This window comes from Papaver somniferum, chromosome 7 (assembly GCF_003573695.1).
Source record: "Papaver somniferum cultivar HN1 chromosome 7, ASM357369v1, whole genome shotgun sequence".
Lineage (NCBI taxonomy): Eukaryota > Viridiplantae > Streptophyta > Magnoliopsida > Ranunculales > Papaveraceae > Papaver > Papaver somniferum.
In genome coordinates, this window is record NC_039364.1 from 87,198,570 (window position 1) to 87,214,065 (window position 15,496).

Below are 15,496 nucleotides of genomic sequence, written 5' to 3' on the forward strand. Positions count from 1 at the left end.
GATGGGACCGGCCTCCGTGAGCCAAAGAGCCAATCTTGGTCGGTCAAGATAGCGTGCTCGTGTCCCCAAGGCGTCCGCGTCTCAGTCCTGAGAATTTTGATATTTTCTGGGGTGCAATTGAGCATCCATTCGAGAAAATATGCCAAAATTAGGGTTTCGACGAAACTGAGGAAAACACCATGAGATGATGAAAAATAATTATAAAATAAGGAATGAGGAGGCGTGGGACCGCCGTGGTCAATGCATGGTCGGCCGGTCGTAACCACGGTCCCGTGGTGCCTTTTCCTTAATTTTATAATATTTTGATGATTTTATGAAAAATTCATGAATTATGAGAAATTTGATGAATTTAGGGAGTTTCCATGAATTGAAGGAGTTTTCATGAGTTCATGGAAGCAAAATATTAAAATAATAAAACCACGGGCGTGTGGCACCATAGAGGCATGGTCGGACGGCTATGGCCCGGTCCCACGAGTTTTTTATAATTTTTTAATATTTTTTAGGTATTTTTGATGATTTGAGGGAATTTTTCCTAATTTGAGAGAAATACCATAAAATCAAGGAATTTGATGAATTCAAGGAAAAATAGGATAAATAATAATAAAATAATAAAGCAAAGGGCGTGTGGGACCGGTTAGGGCATGGCCGCCGGCTAGTGGCCCGGTCCCACAAGTTTTCATTATTTTATTTTATTTTATTTTATGATGATTTGTGCAAAAAATACCATGAAATCAAGGAGTTTTTTCATTAAATTAGAGAAATAATAATAATAATAAAATAATAAGGAACCGTGGGGTGTGGGGCCAGCTGGGACCAAGGCATGGCCGGTTGGCCAATGGTCACGCCCCGCACTACTTTCCTTAATTTTATATTATTTTTTATGGATTTATGGAAGTACCATGAAACCGAGGAGTTTCCTCGAGACGAAGGAAATTTGATCAGATGAGAGAATTTTCATCAAATCATGGAAAATAATAAAAATGTATTAAAATAAAAAACTAGCGTGGAACTGACCACGGCACGGTCGGTAGGTCGTGTTTCCGTGTTCCTAACACCTTGGTAAATATTTTAAATTATTTACTATTTTGTTCCCTATTTTGCATAGGTTCATCGTTTCGTTGTATTTTGAAATACTCGTTCATACGGTGACTATTATTGCATCATCGTTGAATACACTTTCACCATTTGAATCGGGGCTTACTTAGAGGTAGCTCAGACGCACGGTTGTTGATTATTTATTATTAATTGTGGAATTCAGTGAAGAATAATTCGCAAAACTTAGTAAGATGTTTATTATTAATTCATAGGATCAGCTGAGGATTCGACTATGAATTCAGAATAATAAAGTGAGCATTACCATTCCATGGGATCGTAGATTCGACCATAAAATCGGAGTAATTAAGATTTATCTATTACCATTTATGAGACCAGTTGTGGATTCGATCATGAAATCAGAGTAATGAGATAATATAGTTATTGCTATTCTATGAGATCAAGCCGTGGATTCGATCAAAGAATCAGAACAATTGTTATTGCCATTCCATGGGACCAGTCGTGGATTCGACCATGGAATAGGAGCAATTGTTATTGTCATTCCATGGGACCAGTCGTGGATTCGACCATGGAATTGGAGCAATTGTTATTGCCATTCCATGGGACCAGTCATGGATTCGACCATGGAATAAGAGCAATTATTATTTCCGTCCCATGGGACCAGTCGTATATTCGACCATGGAATAGGATCAATTGTTATTAGGAGTAATTAACTTTGTGTCTCTTTACTAACAGAGCAAGCTGGCTAGGAGCATTAATTATCCCGATATGAGCTTGTCGGTAAGTCATATCCTTTATATAGTCAGGGTAAACTCGTTGTTTATTCCTGAAGACGTTATCGCTCTATACTAGCAGAGCAAGCTGTCTAGGAGCCGTCCATCTCGTGATACTATATAGAAATAATCACTGAAAGTGTTCAGTATTCATGAGATATGTTGTTGTCCAGTCGTGAGACTACATATCTACATGTACTCTGAGAGAAAGTACTCTCCGTTGAGAATTCGATGAGATACCCCTGTCTCAATACTCACGTCTGATTGATGGATCAGAGCTTCGTATAATTATGAGTTTACGAATTTATCCCTTGTCGAAAATCCACCATCTACAGAAAGGTCTTCCCTGGTTAATCAATAAAAGAAGGTTAAAAATGACAATTTAGCCTTTTATAGGGTATGAGTTGTGCGTACGTGAATCCTTTGAAGTATAAAGGTTCAGTAACCCTACATTCCTTTTTCCTTCCCTGAAACTCTTTTTAACTTAAGACTGCTTGTTGAAGTGTGATTTCCTCTCACAAATCTGTATGCTTATGGATACTCCAAGCATCATGTCTTCTGATGGAAAATATGTTAATATGATTGTTAAGCCATCAATCACGAAGGAAAACGAAAGATCTCCGTTACCTCCAACTTTGAAAAGAAAAATAAGGAATGTGAGGAAGCCAAGAGTTGTTCCTTCAAATTCTCAGAAGTTTTCTGATGCTCTTGAAGAGTTGAAGGAGACAAGAAAGGAGATTCAACAAATAAAGGCTTGCATTATGAGAACTCTTGAAATTCAGAAGGTCCTGGTTCGACATCTTCAGCCTAGAAGGTTTGTTGGAATTGACTCATTTCTTCACGAACCATATGTACCCATGGCTGTTGATGACAAGGAGTTCGAGGACGATAAAGAATTTTTCAGAGGTCTCGATGTCTAGGAAATCTTCTTATGAGAATTTTATTCTTGTGTTTTTAGGAAGAATAACTAGAGTTTGGAATAGCCATTATTGTGATTACACATAGCTATGTCCAGCGATTTTCATCTTCAATGTTTTTTAGATTTATTTTTAAATTCTAAAGTCTGTTTGGAAGATGATTTTTGCAGTATTAATCTTTATGGTTTTATATATTGCAAATTGTTATGGGATATGTGTGTTTACCTCCGTGAACTATGATTGTCCCATACTTGGTCAAAAGTTAAGTCTGTCGGTATGCAAGTATTGATAAAAGATTGAATGAACTTTTGACAAACAAAACTTAAAGCCTTTTATGTCATTATTTGATGGAAGAAAGGATGAGCTTTTGTTTACAAAGATTAAGTCTATTATATGTCATTGTGCAAATAGTGATGAAAGATAGAATGAATCTTTGTTTATTCCGCAGTATTGATCTTCCCTGATCCATATTTTATGTATATACTGTGCGGCTCCGTAAGTTCTCTTATGTTGAGCATTTCCGATTAAATTAATCATGGGTTCTCTAGTAGTTAATTTAATTGAGTTTTTTGGATACGAATTCATATTCTTATGAGTTTTGTTGTTGTCCAAAGGAACCCTTCTTTTCTTGTGAAAATAGGGTCGCTCTTGTTGCTCTTTCGGGAATGACATTTTATGGGGGACAGTTCTTAATTGAACTTGTGCTTAATTGCCAAATCTTTATGGGGAGTGCGGCTGTGGAATATTGTAGGGGTTATCTTGTATCTTTATAAACTCCTTGATGAATCCATTTAACTTCGGCTATATGATTGCATTTAAAAAGTTGATATGTGCTTTCTTTTGTTCATGAAATGTCTCTATGGAAATTTCATTAGGATCCCACTAGTTTTCGTACCTTTGCCAATTTTATTGATAAAAAGGGGGAGAATTAATGTGTAGTTCACACTACAAATACATATGGTTTTCAGATCATTATGTAAGGAGGAGTGGTTTCCATGTGAGATGGAGTATTGACTAAGGGGGGGTGATACATATCACCATAGTATTGTTGCCGAAGTTGTGATACAATTGAACTTTGATGCTGTGTAATGATACTATGACACTGTGTAACAATGATTGAGAGCTTTTTTTTTCTCATTGTTATGGATATGGATCTTCAACAACGATGATGTTGCATTGAATATCTTTGGAATCATTGGAGTACTTGGAAGCGACGAAGATTTCGAGTAAAGTTGAAGAACCAAGGAGATCATGCTTGTGGAAGAGAAGCAGTAAAGTTTCTTTGTTTTGTATTTTATATGTATTAATAGTTTTGTCACTAAACTGACAAAGGGGGAGTTTGTTAGAGCACTGCTCGGTCAAACTCGCAAGCGTTGCTATCTCAAGCTTGTTTGTCAAGTTTAGTTGCCAAAACTATAAGTCTTGATTTCTAGTCTACTTATAGCTAAGTCTCGGACTAGGATAGAAAGTGTAATTGAGCTCTAGACTCCACGGCATTCATCATACAAAGACGAAGAACTATTCAAGGAACTGGTGGAACTTCATCGACTAAAAGGTATGTGGAGACTTGAGCTTATCTATCACTCAAAAGTCTATCTACTTTATCTCCTATCTTGAGACAAAAGTCGTATTTGCTGTATAGACTTCGATTATACACATTTGCTATTTCGAGCCGAGTTTATCTCGCTTATCTATTTCTCGAAATATGTGTTGGTAATCTTTCGCTTTGGCCAAGTTCATTTTTACAAGTGACGAAAGTCATGTTGATTGTTTCAATCTTTTGAAAATCGCTTTGATGAAAAATGGAGTGTGAATAACCTCTATATAACATCCTCTAAGAATGTTTCAATGATTGAAATAGAGAGTTTAGAATATGTAACCATCTTTGGATATAAGCATATAGTGTGTTCCCACATTAGTGTATAAGTCCAAAACCGGGAACCAAATGTATGCATACTTGTGTGTGTACTAAATGGTTGATGGAGACTGGGTAAGTATGCGTACCCGTACGCATACTGGCGGAAGTTCGCGACCGTGAATTTCTGCTGAGTTTTGAATTCAAAACCAACTCAATCCGGTTACCTAAGTATGTGTACCCGTACTCGTACCCGCGGAAAGTTCACGTCCGTGAATTTATGCTAAGTTTGAAAACCAAAACAAACTCAAATCCGGTTACTTAAGTACGCATACCCGTATGCATACTTAAGTGTGTTACTTTCTAAAATTGGTTTGTTCATGAACTAAAACATTTATATATTAATGAATGCAATTTGCAAACCGTGGCTATAATGTTCATGAATCGATCCGAGTGAATCAAAACCGATTTTGCTTCGATTGTGCCTTGTATACTTCTATAAGATCTAAGCAATTGTACAACTCTCTAACTAGTTCTTTCGAGTCATTTGAACTAGTGATGGTGAATATGAATATGGTTGATATGAAAGTGCTCATATCGCTAACCATTTGGTTAACTATTGTTGAACTAACTAAGTGTACAGTTTATGTATGGTTACACAAACCTAAATGAACGTGCATTTCATTTGTGTATAACAAGCTAAGATTTGATCTAACGATTGAAAGATATTTAGCTTGAATCTAATCAGGTTTTCATCTAACGGTGAATATTGAATGCTTAGTTACCAAGGTAGCATTGATTGCAAACCCTGATTTGAAGACTATATAAAGGAGAACTCTACCAATTGGGAAACCTAATCCCCACACCTCCTGTGTGATACTAGTTGTATAAGCTAGAGTCGATTCTCCTTTAACCTTAGGTTTCTATCGAGACCCTGTAGGTTAACGACTTAAAGACTTCATTGGGATTGTGAAGCCAGACCCAACTATTTTCTCTGTAGTTGCGTGATCTGATCTTGTTGTTTCTATCGTATTGAGTGCAATTGTAAAATTGGCTCGAGATTAATTTCTCCGATAGGCAAGATAGAAAAGTAGTCACAAACATCTTCGTCTCATCGTTTGTGATTCTGCAATATCTTGTTTCGCTAGTCAATTAAGATTATTGTGAGGTGATTGATAATTCTAGGTTGTTCTTCGGGAATATAAGTCCGGGTTATCGATTGGTTCCTGTTCACCTTGATTTATCAAAAGACGGAACAAAACTCGTAGGTATTTATGTGGGAGACAAATTTATCTATTCTTGTAGACTTTTCTGTGCGATACAGATTTGTTTATTAAAGTCTTCGACTTTGGGTCGTAGCAACTCTTAGTTGTGGGTGAGATCATCTAAGGGAATCAAGTGCGTAGTATCTTGCTGGGATCAGAGACGTAAGGATCGCAACTGTACCTTGGATCAGTGTAAGATTGATTGGGGTTCAACTACAGTCCAGACCGAAGTTAGTTTGTAGTAGGCTAGTGTCTGTAGCGGCTTAATACAGTGTTTGTTCAATCTGGACTAGGTACCAGGGTTTTTCTGCATTTGCGGTTTCCTCGTTAACAAAACTTCTGGTGTCTGTGTTATTTCTTTTCCGCATTATATTTTGTTATATAATTGAAATATCACAGGTTGTGCGGTGAATCGATCAATTGGTAAATCCAACCTTTGGTTGTTGATTGAAATTGATTTATACTTGAACACTGGTCTTTGATACCGTTCAAGTTAATTTCTCTTGTGTTCAATTAGACTCGCAGATTTCTATTTGCTTGAGTAAGTATTGAATTGAGAAATTGAGATATAACTCCTTGATATACTTTTTATTAAGATTAAGTCTGACTGTCTAATTGATTCTCTTAAAAGTATATTGTAGTTAGTCCATACAAATTGCTAAGCGAATTATTAGGTGAGGTTGTTAGACCCCACTTTTTCACCGTTGTCTCTGGGTGTAGCTAATTTCAACTAGTACCTCCATCTAGCATATTTGGTTTACTTTTTGTTGGGAACACAAGTTAATGAGAACTTAGTATCTGATTTACCAATGGGATAGAATAGTCTAACTTGTTGTTGATCCGGATATAATCAATGAGCTATTTATGATTAGTTCAACACCCAATGACTTGAAGAAAAAATATATGCTGCTTTGTTTACTGCAAAATTACTTGATTTTTGTTTACTTTCGGTTTGTTTGTTTACTGCAAATTTAGTAATATTACTTAGATAAATTTGTACTAGATTTAGTTAAGTAATCAAGTCAACCCCGTGTTAGTTTTGATCGTTTAGCATCACATTGGTTGGTTTTTCTCCGATGCACAAAAGGAAATGATAGTACTATATGTACGGATATACCTGTCTTAGGATTACAGAATGACAAGAATTTGGACAAACAAGAAAATAACATTCCAAAATACATGTGTGTGGGAATTTGCTTCCCTGCATTGCCATTCCATTTGTGGATCCATTGGGTCTACCTCTTGCCATTCCATTTGTGCTCAATGGTAGGGTGGGTAGGATATGGCCTATTTCGCTACCCTATGGCGGGTAAGAAAATTTTTACCCGCCACCCAACCCGCCATTAAGCGGGTAGGATGGGTAGCGGGTATAACCGTTTTTTTTTTCATGTTCTGGCAACACAGAAAAATAAAAGCTATCTACATATGTACCAATGGTACTGCCAAACTACACAAAAGCATTTTGCTAGGCACAAAGCCATTTGTAGTCTCAAGAAACAAAAATTTTGTTCTTTTCAAAATCTGGAGGGGGTAAAGCAGAAGCCAACTAACAGCACAGAAATACAATAAGAAACTCCAATGGTGGAAAACTCTCCGCAGGGGCTTGATGCTACGATTAAAACCAGCATAATCCTATGTTCTTCATGTAACCTTGTTATTCAATCGTCATCTACGATTATGGAATATGCTCTAAGATCATCAAATATCCCTGCAACACAGAAAATCTCTGCAACACAGAAAAATTCAATCAAATCTCAATAACCATTGGCACCAAAATGCTTACATGCTTTAGATGTCCTCTTACGCTTCTTACTTCTGCTGACCTCAGGTTGAGAAGATGGTGGAGGTGGCAGAGATGCAACAGTATATTAAAACATGCTAACCAAAATTGGTAAAAGCCAACTGTAGTGGACATGTTTCTGAACATCTATGTCAACTAACTTTGGGAACTAAACAAAAACAACTGATTCTTATAAAATATGCTCCGTCAGATGTATCACATGATAGTCCGAAGGAATAATTTCAATGATTATCATCTACTAATCAGTCTTTTATCCATTATTGATTAAATTACTGAATGAACTTGTAAAAGTAGGAATAAGAGCAGATATTGGTACTCAAAAAACCTAAGCTAGTCGAATCATGACATTGTTGAATTATTATCTATAAGATGGACATGCGATTCTAAGGTATCAACACCATTTTTATCAAGCATCAAAAGTGGATGCAAATAGTGAAGTTGTGATAGAAACAATAATCTGAACGAATTAAATTAACTAACCCATATCTGAAACATTCCATTGTGTGTTCTTGCATTCTAAATCATCATCTTCCTCAAGGCTATAGGTGGTTCAATCACACTAAGGGCATTCCTATGTAGCTTCACTTCAATACCGTTAGTAAGAACCTACGAATTCGCAGAAAATAAATAATTAAAGAACTAATCAAAACACAGAAGCAAGCTGATAAAATCACAGTAACATAAAAAAAAAAAATCTAGTCAGACGAATTCCATTCCATATAAACAAGACAACCAAATACATTTCTCAATATGTCCCCTAAGCATGAAAATTATGGATGACACGTAAATATAAGTTATGACCACATTGGGCAAAACGACAAAGTTGATCCTTGGAAATGATCCACTAATACCATGCACGACAATAATGAAGGCAGACCGACAGATCAACAAGCAAACTTTTAACCAGAGAATCAATAAAACAAACTTTTGATTTAATCACATTCAAGAATAACATTAATAATGGGAAATTGACACTAGACAGATATCTGAATACAATAGAAGAAAAAAAAAGATATTTGCATTTTTGAGCACAAATGGAATGGCAAGAGGTAGACCCAATAGATCCACAAATGGAATGACAATGCAGGGAAGCAAATTCCCACAAACAACATGTATTTTAGAATGTTATTTCTTGTTTATCCAAATTCTTGTCATTCTGTAATCCTAAGACAGGTATATCCGTGCATATAGTACTATCATTTCCTTTGTGCATCGGAGAAAAACCAACCAATGTGATGCTAAACGATCTAAACTAACACGGGGTTGACTTGATTACTTAACTAAATCTCGTACAAATTTATCTAAGTAATAGTACTAGATTAGCAGTAAACAAACAAACTGAAGTAAACAAAAATCAAATAATTTTTGCATTAAATAAAGCAGCGTATATTTTTTCTTCAAGTCATTGGGTGTTGAACTAATCATAAATAGCTCATTGATTATATCCTGATCAACAATAAGTTAGACTATTCTATCCCATTGGTAAATCAGATACTAAGTTCTCATTAACTTGTCTTCCCAACAAAAAGTAAACCAAATATGCTAGATGGACGTACTAGTTGAAATTAGCTACACCCAGAGACAACGGAGTACTTAAAATTGAGCGACAATCATATATTCATATAAACTCACAATCACTCAACCAAATTTATGAATTCTACAACACCAAACTGACTTTACATACTAAATTACAATTTCTATGAGAATCCCATTGAAACTTGTCCTCCATGTGGAACAAACTAAATTCCTATGAGAAATTTCATCAATCATGCATGTTAAGTTTTCATAAAATCTCATTTATTTAGGAATTAGGGTTTGATTTCATAGTACAAAGAGTAAAAGCATGAGAGTGAGTTGCTGATTCAGACTAGTCTGTCTTCCCTTCTAAAATCAAACATGCAGAGTATGAAATTAATTGGTAGATCAGAGTTACCAATAAATCAAACAAAATTCTTATAACATAATCAAACATGAATTTACCTGAACTTGAGGTATTAGAGGGAGATGGATCAAGAATAGGATAAAGGGGTTTCGTTAAAAATCCAATTGACTGAGTTCTCCACTTCTCCTCCTAGATTTGATTTTTGGGACTTAGGGTTGAGTTTGATTTGGAGCGAAGTCTTTTCTCTTTTCTGTGTTCCATTTGGTCCGGCGAGAAGAAGAAAGAAGAGATAAGGAATAGAAAAACCAACTTCCCCCTGATATATTTCAAAATTACGAAAAAATAGGCAGGAGAAAAAAACGATTCATGGATTTTTAAGTCATTTCTACGTGGGTAGGCGGGTAGGGTCGGTTAATTTCGAGCTTTACCCGTCATCCTACTCGTTTGATTGCGGGTAAGAAATTTTTAACCGTCACCCTACACATTAAACGGCGGGTAGGATAGGATACAGGTAAAACAATGGCGGATAGGATAGAAATGACGGGTACGGGCAGGATATGCGCATCCCTAATTCTGGGGTGTCATAGAAGAGCATTTAGTGATTGGGGAAGGAACTGGAGTAAAGAAATTGAAGTTCAGCAATTTGTTGGTACTACCATTGGATAAGAACACGAAGAATATAAGACAACCAGAAGTAGTAGTTTATTTACAGAGTGTTGTTAATTTCAAATTTCTATAACACTAAATTTGCGGTGGATACCTTCACTTAGAGACGCTTCTTGTAACAACGATTTCTGCAACTTATATAAATGTTGCAGAATATCTGCATTGTATTATTTTTCAATAAAAGTATCTTTTTGAGCAATAAAAAATTCTTTTGAGCGTGTTTCCAACATGAGAAGCTAAACCCCATCACTAGGATGACGGAGGAAGCCAATTTTCATCACTGTGGTAATTTTATTTAATTCTTTTATGACTTTTTCGCTAATATTATTTGAATTATGATTTTAAATTAATTAGTTGTGATTTAGTTTGATGGGTCATGCTTAGCTTAAGTGCTTTGATGGTCCATACTAACTATTTACAATTGTTTTGTAAAATCTACCTTAGCAAAGATCCAGAGTCAATAATTGTTGTTTTTGGAGCTGTAATTGTCTAAGAATTAATAATCGAACCGTAGAATATGAGTTTGGCCTGTGGAATCCTGAATCCCAGTATCTCTCAACTTTGTAACAGTCTTTCCTTTATTTGCTAGTTAGTTTTATAATTTAAGTCTAAAATCAAATCTCTACAAGTCTGAGAATCGAACTTCTTTTTACCATTTTTTCTACAATAACTTAAAAACACATCAGTAGGCGCAAAACGAAAAATACGGAAGGGTAATATGGTAAGTTCATGTCGGACGGTTGAAAAAGGGGTATTTTTTTTATATTAGTTAGATTAGATTCTTAATAATTCTCAACAATGTAGACTTTGAAACGTTGTTATATTCCAAAGGAACTTTGGAACATTATAAGGTGACAGATGTTCTTTAAAATCGCTTGAAGGGAAAAACTTATGAGAGAATGGTCTGGTGATCCATCTAATTGTATCAGGTCTCCCATGTTATCGGAATGAAAGGATTATCCTTTATTAATAAAAAAATATTTCACTTATTTACCGCCCACACTTTTTCTATTTATCGCCTATCTCACAATCTCTAAAGTAATTCTAATTTTCAATTTTAATTTTCAATTCTAATTCTATTTGAGCTAAAGGCTCGTTCTTCCAGTAAGTATATCATCAACATATGTGCAGTCTTCTTTACATATTAACAATTTCTATCAGGTACTTGCTTGCAATCATTCTAGTTTTAGCAAATCAAGCTCATCTATTATAAAGACTTAAATCCAGGATTTTACATGTTTGCAGAAGAAAAGCTTCTTCGTATTGGTTGGCGCTGGTCCTTTTGATGTGCAATGATAAGTGGAACTTTCCGTATAAAATTTATAGTTCTGTGATCCCAGTTTCCTATTGGAGTAAACTAAGGCATCAAACCTTGGAGGAACCGATCTTAACCTGCACATACAAGTCTTAGAATAAGCTGTTGAAGATAGATACAATGAATTTTGGAACTAACTAAGGTGTAAATGGAGGTTTCAGTATTACACGAGAATTAGGTTTGAGATGTTGAAGTCAAGAGTACAGGTTTAGTGCCTTGCAATTGGTTGCAGGCTAGACTTAGAAGCTGAGACGGTGCTGGTGGTTGCTGGCAGGCGAAGTGGTTTGATAGAAGTCTTGAACGATCATCTACAATCACAAGATGAGTGCTACGTAAGCAGTGTCACGTGGGCCTTGGCACGTAAGCAGTGCCACGTGGGCCTTGCCACGTAAGCAGTGCCACGTACGCACTGGGTGATGACGTATAAAGAGTCATAGTAGATGGTTGGGTCGAAATAACCGATTCAAACGACTATCTTGTCATTTTAAGTGCACCTAACGGTGCTAACTTTCCATCCATCACTTTTGGTCAAAACTTGCCTACTTTAGCAATAAATAAAAAAAGTGGCGTAGAAATGAAAAGCACCAAAAAACGGGCCTATTTTTGTAAAAAGCCCCATAATGGATTATATGCAGAAGTAGGCCTGGTCTGGACCCTCACTTTCATTTCTAGGCCACTTTTTTTATTTCTTGCAAAACTAGGCAAGTTAAACGGATTCCATCCACTTTAACCATCTCGGTCAATTTATCGCGTTGACTTGTCAATATCTCGCCAAAATATCATATAGGGAGATCTCATAGATGTGGTGATATTACTATACTACCCTTCGTGTACTTGTAATAGCAGAATAGAAAGAGATTGATTCTCACTTTCTTCTTCCTTCTTCTCTCCGGTTCTATCTGGTGCATGTAAATCAATTTTTTCTTCTGCTAAAATCGAGAGACAACTTGGGGATTTTTATCATATCAAACCTAATTAACATTAATCGTGGTTGTTTATAAGAGATTGAGTCACTGGATTGAAGATTTAGTGTAGTGAAGATGTTGAGACGAAAAAGACAGTTTAAGGAGAGGTTAATCACAAACCCACTTCTGTTTTTGATGATTTTTATCTGATTGTTATATTTATTGACTTTTTGGTGATGAAATTGGATCATCTATAGAGGAGACTCAATTTCTTAAGAAAAATAAGGTGTTACAAAGATGAATTCATCGTCTGGTGGTGGTATAAATGAAATTGAATGAAAAAAATATCAAGTATTGGAAATGGTTCAACAATGGTGTCTACAAAAGAGGAGGTTATAATTGTAGAAGAAAGTGTTAGAGAGATAGTTATTCATTTGGTGGTAGAATATTAAGGTGTGGTTTGAGTGTTTGGGACATATTAGGAATATGGGTTGATGTTAAATTTGGAATTCAATGCAGGGAAGGAGATACAGGGGGTTCACGAATCACCAGCAAGTGCATTTCATGAATCACCAGCAAGATGTTTGAGAAAATGCGTGAGAGACAAGTTCTTCCTGAGTTGAAATCTCTGTGCAGCAGCTGCAAACGAGGTAAAAAAAATTGAAATTGTATCGATAACAGATTTTTTCATTGATAGTCCTTTAGTCAATGCTAGCACTACTTGATGAGGCGTAAGGGTGAAAATGAATGAGTTTGCTCCGTTTTGTTCTACTTCTGTAGCAGTGTATTAAGGTTGTGATGAGTCTATGAAGAATGGGTCGAATTAGTTGAGTTTCAAGGTGACAAATCATGAAAGAAAACAAGTTTTGATCTGTATTTGCTACCGGAAATCAACCACTACTCTCATTAATTTTATATGATGTATTGTGTGGAATTTGCAGAAATTAGTGTCTGCATATGTTTAGGAATATTTGGTTTCCCTTGAATGTGAAATTGCTCCAGGAAGGAGATAGAATGGGCTTAAGAATCCTCAGGAAGATCAAGACTGTATCACCAGCATAACGTACAGAAGGTGTTTGTGGAAGTGTCAAAGTGATCAATTTTTGGAAGATTTAAGTTCAGTTGCCATTAGTTTCTTGAACTATCATTGCTGTCAGTAAGACAATAGTTCTGGTGGGTATTTGAAATGAAATAGGAGAGGGTTTAAGATTTTGATAAGGAAAATCCAGAATATATGATTTGCATGAAAAAAGCAAGGCTGACGAGCTGGTGTTGTTGAATCTGTGCAAGTGATGTAGTTCAGGTCCCCCTACAACCATCAGTATACCAATAACAGCCTGGGTTGCACCAATACGTCAATTGGCGGACACCCGTGGCGGTATTGGTGCAACCCAGATAGCAGCACAACATCACCTCCTCCATTGGCTGATGTTACATTTATTCCACCTGCAATGGTGTTTTCACAATAGGGAAATTCTTATACGGAATTGCTTACACATAACTAGCTGTACCTAATTATGATGTCGACATATCAGTTGAACTCTACATTTCAACTTCTCATCTTGTTTTACTTTTTATTTTTGTATATATATGTCGGAGTAGAGCTATTAGAATACCTCTTTTTTCTTGGACATATCTTGATTTCTCAGTTTTGAGTGCCAGGGGAAGAAAAGCCGGAATACATCTGAAGACTTCTTGTTCTCCGATGTTCTTCTGTTTTGGGTTGTGTTCTATATGGCGCTGGCTAAGTTGCGTATCAGAAAACTTTCAGCTGAGACAAGTTTAGATTGAGTATCAGCTCCTTGTCACCAGGGGGGAGATATTTGAGCTAAAGGCTCGTTCTTCCAGTAAGTAAATCATCAACATATGTGCAGTCTTCTTTACATATTAACAATTTCTATCAGGTACTTGCTTGCAATCATTCTAGTTTTAGCAAATCAAGCTCATCTATTATAAAGACTTAAATCCAGGATTTTACATGTTTGCAGAAGAAAAGCTTCTTCGTATTGGTTGGCGCTGGTCCTTTTGATGTGCAATGATCAGTGGAACTTTCCGTATAAAATTTATAGTTCTGTGATCCCAGTTTCCTATTGGAGTAAACTAAGGCATCAAACCTTGGAGGAACCGATCTCAACCTGCACATACAAGTCTTAGAATAAGCTTTTGAAGATAGATACAATGAATTTTGGAACTAACCAAGGTGTAAATGGCGGTTTCAGTTTTACACGAGAATTAGGTTTGAGATGTTGAAGTCAAGAGTACAGGTTTAGTGCCTTGCAATTGGTTGCAGGCTAGACTTAGAAGCTGAGACGGTGCTGGTGGTTGCTGGAAGGCGAAGTGGTTTGATAGAAGTCTTGAACGATCATCTACAATCACAAGATGAGTGCCACGTAAGCAGTGTCACGTGGGCCTTGCCACGTAAGCAGTGCCACATACGCAGTGTCACGTGGGCCTTGCCACGTAAGCAGTGCCACGTACGCACTGGGTGATGACGTATAAAGAGTTATAGTAGCTGGTTGGGTCGAAATAACCGATTCAAAGGACTATCTTGTCATTTTAAGTGCACCTAACGGTGCTAACTTTCCATCCATCACTTTTGGTCAAAACTTGCCTACTTTAGCAATAAATAAAAAAAATGGCCTAGAAATGAAAAGCACCAAAAAAACGGGCCTATTTTTGTAAAAAGCCCTTTCATAATCTTTGTTAACATTCTTTTTTATAATACATTTAATGATTTTAAGGCAACACTTTTGTTTTCGATAACACATTTTATTGTTAAGGATCTGTAAATGATTGACGAAGGAATATGTCTGTAAATGATTTCATATTTTTTGTCGTCTATATAGACTATAACACCGCTGCCACGGTGGTGAGGGCCAACCATATAAATGGAACACCGTTGTAATTTGACCATTAAAGAAAAACAAAAGTGCGTGCCAATCTTATCACCGGTATAATAAACGGCTAAATAAGAGGCAAAATGGTGTTTGTCATGAAAAGCTCATATTCGACATATCACGTTACGGACAACAGCACCCTATGCTCAGCCATGCTAAACCTTTGT

At 36.3% G+C, this 15,496-nt stretch overlaps 1 long non-coding RNA gene across 1 annotated transcript; it reads right to left on the minus strand.

The window, feature by feature from the left end:
* Window positions 1–7,300: 7,300 nt before the first annotated feature.
* LOC113292803 lies at window positions 7,301–9,812 on the minus strand. The gene is made up of 3 exons (XR_003331876.1): window positions 9,645–9,812; window positions 8,145–8,270; window positions 7,301–7,589 (listed from the first exon to the last, which is right to left on the minus strand). It is a non-coding gene; the product is annotated as an uncharacterized LOC113292803 (long non-coding RNA).
* Window positions 9,813–15,496: the final 5,684 nt, after the last annotated feature.